The sequence below is a fragment of the Hemicordylus capensis genome, chromosome 1 (genome assembly GCF_027244095.1).
Source record: "Hemicordylus capensis ecotype Gifberg chromosome 1, rHemCap1.1.pri, whole genome shotgun sequence".
NCBI classification, from domain to species: domain Eukaryota; kingdom Metazoa; phylum Chordata; class Lepidosauria; order Squamata; family Cordylidae; genus Hemicordylus; species Hemicordylus capensis.
This window is the reverse complement of record NC_069657.1, coordinates 9,201,893-9,207,739: the sequence shown is the minus strand read 5'-3', so window position 1 is coordinate 9,207,739 and position 5,847 is coordinate 9,201,893. Positions and strand designations below refer to the sequence as shown.

The 5,847-nt window shown below is 47.7% G+C and overlaps 1 long non-coding RNA gene across 1 annotated transcript; it reads left to right on the top strand.

Annotated features, from left to right (window-relative positions):
- Nucleotides 1-491: 491 nt before the first annotated feature.
- On the top strand, nucleotides 492-5,366 carry LOC128339660 (uncharacterized). Its single transcript, XR_008313150.1, has 2 exons — nucleotides 492-684; nucleotides 4,052-5,366. It is a non-coding gene; the product is annotated as an uncharacterized LOC128339660 (long non-coding RNA).
- Nucleotides 5,367-5,847: the final 481 nt, after the last annotated feature.

Here is a 5,847-nt window from a genome sequence, read left to right as displayed (position 1 = left end):
ATAGAAATTGAATTAATAATAATAATAATAATAATAATAATAAACAACCCATAAAGCTGGAAGCAACAGGCTCCACAGCATCCCCTGAATCCCCAGCCAGCACACACTGGCATGCTGCCCCAAACAGAGTTGGGTACCAATCTGCGAGATGCTGGCTTGCTTGAACGCCCAGAAGACCAGGGAGTGGCCGCAGTTAGTACACGCACAGGAGCCTGCTGCTCCACCAGCACCTGCCAAAAGAACAAAACAGTGAACACCCAGCCACAGGCCGGCAGTATCATAACAGTGTCTAACACCAGGCGCGTAACAATGATAGGGCAAGGGGAGACAGTTGTCTGGGGGCCCCACTGCCTGGAGGGGCACCCCAGGGGCACCTCACATGACTCCCCATTGCCCCCTGCCCAGCCCCAAGGCCCCTCAGCCACTTGCCCTGTTCGCCGTCTCTCCTGCTTGTTCTCCTGGCCGGCAATGGAAGCAGCAGACAAGCTGCAAAGAGCTCCTTTTCTCCCGCCTCTCAGCTGATCGGCGGGTGGGCGGGGCTTCCACGGAGGCCTCCGTGTAGGCCGCAGTGAAGCCTGAACTCGAGTAGGGCCCAAGCCAGCCAGGAAGGAGGAGGCAGCCAGAGTGTTCTCTGCAGCAGAAGACCCCCTGCTGCACTGCTTAACCCAGACCAGCATTTGCCAGGTAGAGTGTGAACTCCTTTTTGTGGTTACCTTTCCCGCCCCCCCACCCCATATATAGGGATCTGCTTGCCATAGGGCTTGGATATGGGGGGGGGAGGGACCGAGAAGTCTCTGAATATTTATTTTGAAACAGCTTGGAAAATTTGCTGGCTTAAAAAAAACTATCTAAAAAGTCCTATAAGTGGCTTGTTTCATGGCAGAAAATTGCAAAAACTTCTGGAACAGTATCTTATTAATTTTATTTATTCATTCATCCTATATAATAAAAGGCTAAGTGAGTGGCCGTGGCTTTGGAACGTTGGGGATCTGCGTCCCTGCCTCCCTGGGCTGTTCTGGGCCTGCGCAAAGCGCAGGCCCAGAAGAGCCCAAGGGACACAGGACCTCAGACACCAGTGTCCCACAGCCACGGGCAGCCATTAGCCGGTGTGTGGCGGCGGGGGAAAGTGGCCGAGGCACGGCGAGAGGAGGCCGAGACAACCAGAAGCGGCCGCCCTGAAAAAGGCGAGGGCAATGGCGGCGGAGGAAGACCGAGACGGGGGACAGGGAAACTGGGCAAGGTGGCGGCGAAGCCGCCAACGAGGCCCCCGCCTGCTCACAGCCGTCGCCCCCGCCTGCTCACCCACCCTCCCAGCTGCCCAAAATGAAGCTGGGCGAGGTGGCGACAAAGCCGCCAACGAGGCCCCCGCCCGCTCACAGCCGTCGCCGCCGCCTGCTCACCCGCCCTCCCAGCTGCCCAAAATCACCTTCCCCGCTCCCCCCCAAAAAAGATTAAGGGCCAAAATGGCCCATGAGAAGGTCGCCGCCCCCGCCTATCGCCCTCCCAGCTGTCGAAGACCACCTTACCCGCTCCAGCCCGAGGGAAAAGAGAGGAGCTCACGAGCAGAGCTCCTCTCTGTGCTAAGTCACTGCTCAAACTGCCGCTATGGATGCAAAGGACACCTATTGCGTCCATTGCGACAGTATGGGCAGCAGCTTAACACAGAGAATAGCTCTGTTTCCGAGTTCCTCTCTTCTCCTTCGGGCTGGAGCGGGTAAGGTGGGCTCCGGCAGCTGGGTGCGCGGGGGGCGATAGGCGGGGGCGGCCACCTTCTCATGGGCCATTTTGGCCGTTATTCATCCACCCCCCCCCCAAAAAAAAGTAAAAGCAAAATAAGGAAGAACAAAAACAGAGACAACAACAAAACAAAAAGAGAGAGGGGACAAGGGGGGGGGGGAAAGAGACAGAAAGAGAGAGAGAGAGACAGAAAAGACGGGATAGAAAGCTAGCGCCCGTTATCATAACGGGCTTAAAAATACTAGTTCATTTATAAATGCACTTATGTTCAAGTTGTTTTGCAGCCCAGAAGGTCTGAGTGAGAACTGTGAAGCATGTCTTGTGCTTTTATTTTATTTTATTTTTCTTGTGTGTGAACTGCTCCCCAATAACTTGCAGGGACTTCAGGGTAAATCTGGCCAACATGTGAATGCAGCACCTCCATTCCAGAGGAGATGTGTCTTAAAGGGCTTTAAAAGCCTCCTGTGAAAAACCTCCTGGAATCAAACTTGACTGAATTTGTTCAGAATTCTGAGAAAACAAACATAGGTTCACCCTGCATGGTTGAAAGTCTCCTTTGCTAATCTGCAGCGAGGGGCCCATTTTAATAATTCATCTTTCTAGTGTGTTCTAGGCATTAAAAGTAATACAAATGTATAGTACTCAATGTATATCACTATATATTGTGACGTGTGCGTGTGTGTATTCAGTGAAATGTATTTGCAGGCAGCATACTTATTTTGGAATATCAGACTTAAATCCTTGGGGGCCTGGGGTGTGCGGAGGCCCTGGACTTTGGGGGGGCCCATTTTAAAATCTTGTCTCTGGGCCCACTCCAACCTTGCTACGCCCCTGTCTAACACACATAACGTAACGACGCCTTGGACCTTCAATATCCAATATGCCTTACTTCAGCATCCACAAAACCCAGTCGTCTGGCGGTTATTGCTGCACCAATATGGAAAGAGGGAAGACTAAAGAGATGGGCTGGTTCACCTAACCGAATGAGTGCCTTACGCAACACAGCTCACAACTGGTATTGTGTCAGGGGCGAGCCATCTGCGTGTGCAAACAAGCACCCCACTGCACCAGGCTGAAATGTGACATACTACACTGAAGCCATACTACACTGCGCCACCAGGGGCTCCCTGGTGGCGCAGTGGTAAAACTGCCGCCCTGTAACCAGAAGGTTGCAAGTTCGATCCTGACCAGGGGCTCAAGGTTGACTCAGCCTTCCATCCTTGCGAGGTCGGTAAAATGAGTACCCAGAATGTTGGGGGCAATATGCTAAAGTCACTGTAAACCGCTTAGAGAGCTCCGGCTATAGAGCGGTATATAAATGTAAGTGCTATTGCTGTTGCTATTGCTATACTGCCCCAAGGCCCGAACCGGGCACAAATTGTCACTCCCAGCGGCAACCCACTCAATTAACGGGCCTTTTCATTTCTGGTCAGTCTTGGAATGGCATAAGTGAAGCCCAACCAACAACGTAACCCAAAGCCCTCTCAGGGCGGAGCCGCCACCCTGACCAAACTGCCACAGCCGACGCCACTGGAACTCCCTCTCTCCTGAGAATCACTCCCCAGAAGCCCCAGCCGACATCGCTGCCAGCCGCCACTGCTGCCGCAGAAAACCGCCCCACACTAGGGCCTCGCTCAGCCCATGCTCTGGCCGCCAAAACGCTGCCCGCCAGACTGCTGAAAGCCGCAACGGCCACTGGACAGGGAGGGAGATGCTGCAGTTACAGGCTTGGACTGACCCACAGGGCAACAAGGCATATTCCCGGGGCGCCTCACCTGGTGGCGCAGTGGTAAAACTGCCGCCCTGTAACCAGAAGGTTGCAAGTTTGATCCTGACCAGGGGCTCAAGGTTGACTCAGCCTTCCATCCTTCCGAGGTCGGTAAAATGAGTACCCAGAATGTTGGGGGCAATATGCTAAATCATTGTAAACCGCTTAGGGAGCTCCAGCTATAGAGCGGTATATAAATGTAAGTGCTATTGCTATTGCTGTGGGGTGCCCCTGCACCCCACCGCACTCAGCAGCAGTGAATACTCCCTCCCTTCAGTACCCATTCTGCTCAAAACCTGGCGCCCTCCCCACATACATTCCACCACCCTCTCAGTGCCCCCAGTCCAGCCCTGTGTGAGCTACCAGTCCCCACCCAAAGCCAGCTCAAAATGATCTCCTGGGTTGAAGCGGGGAGTTCCCCAAGCAGCAAACAAACCCCGCCCCTGATTGAAGTCCCGGCCAACAGGAAAGTTTCTGGTGGGGGGTGGGACAAAGAGCCATCACCTCAGCACGAGGCCTCATGATGGTGCATTTCTTTCCATTTAGATGATAACCAAGTCACAGCCAGGAGTATCAGCTTAGAAGACTAATGTGCTGTGTGAGACCGGAGAAGGTACACATTTGCCACCAGCAAGTTTTGCAAGTACTGATTTAAAATGATTAGATTTTAAATGTGGATCAATTTATTGGGAAGCAGCTTTTTAATTGATGGAGATTGCCTTCTCATCAGTTTAAAAGGTTGTCTTTTTTAATTGGGCCACAGATTTTTTTTTTTAATGGCTAATCATTTTAAATCAAAGTACTTGCATAAATTAATCTGATTAAATGATTAAACATTGCACCCTAGATGCTATTAATGTACAGGCATAGAAAAATGTAAAGTGTATTTGTATGTCTTCAAACTTTTCCATAACTAATAAGTAAAAGAATAAAGCTGTGAACTGTTGATGGATACATGCAAACTTTGACCCTTTGCAATAAATTAACATGTCAGCACTGCTGTTGTTTTTTTAAAAAAACAATCTAAATGAAAAGAGTTTTGACAATATGTAATAAAGAGTCAGCATTCCTAAGAGAAATGCAGTCCTTTGGCCAAATGAAGAAAAGATCATGAGTTTGAATAACTTAGGATGCTTGGGCACGTCCAGGTTGGTGAAAGGTTAAAGAAGCAAACGCTGAAGTCAGTAATGAAAATTTTTTAAAAGGAGAGACTCAATGGTTTGTAAGCTTCTAAATTAAATTCCATTTAAGAACTTTAATTAACACCCACACACAACTGGATCACTATTGTAACTGAATAGTTCCATAGTTATATGTATGTTAACAGTTCTTTTGCCAGATGTGCACCATGGAATTCATTATCCCCCTTTTTTATTGTTTATCAAATTATTATTATTATTAATAATAATATGAACACATTTGAAATGATCAGGCAGCTGGGGGGGAGATAATGCCTCATATGTTCCAACTTGGACCCAACTTGGGCCTTAAGGTCTTCTTCGGAGTCCCTGCTCTGCCAAACAGGCTGAGGCAGGTGGCTCCTAGGGAGAGGGCCTTTTTGTTCGCTGCACCCCATTTATGGAACAGCCTCCCCAGTGAGGTTCACTTGGCATCATCACTGTGTTCTTTTAGATGCCTGGTAAAAACCTTTCTGTTCACTCACGTCTTTTAGATTTTATTTTTAAAACTGACTTTTAAAAAGTTTTTAAATTGTTTTGTACATATTGTGTAGTTTCTGTAATGTGTTGTGATTTCATGTGTTATATGTTTTTACTCAAAGTTTTAATGCTATGTTGTGAGCTGCCCAGAAAACTATTTGTTATGGGGTGGCTTACAAATAAAGTTGTGTTGTTGTTGTTGTTGTTGTTGTTGTTGTTGTTGTTGTTTAACATCACCCATTACTCTGCATGAGATTCAAAGGATCATAAAAGGGAAAGCTCAGGTTCCTTGAAAGGTTCTGCATTATGTCCAGAAGGGTTTTGTGGAGTGGAAAGTTGGGATTGTTTTTGTGGTCAATAGGGCAGAACTCCAAGATTGTCCCCATTTCCGATCTCCCCAGGAAAACTGCTTTAGAGATTATGGGGCATTTTTTATTTATTTATTTATTTATTTATTTATTTATTGACATATTTTTATACCGCCCAAAACTTACTTCTCTGGGCAGTTTACAACCAAATAAAAACAAAGGTAAAACATTAGCTAAAAACAAAAACAAGAAATTTAAAACACAATTTAATTTTTTAAAAAACAATATTCTAAAAATAACATTAGAACAATTAAAACAATATCAGTTAAAAGCCTGGGTGAAGAGATGCGTCTTTAAAGACTTTTAAAAAATGGTC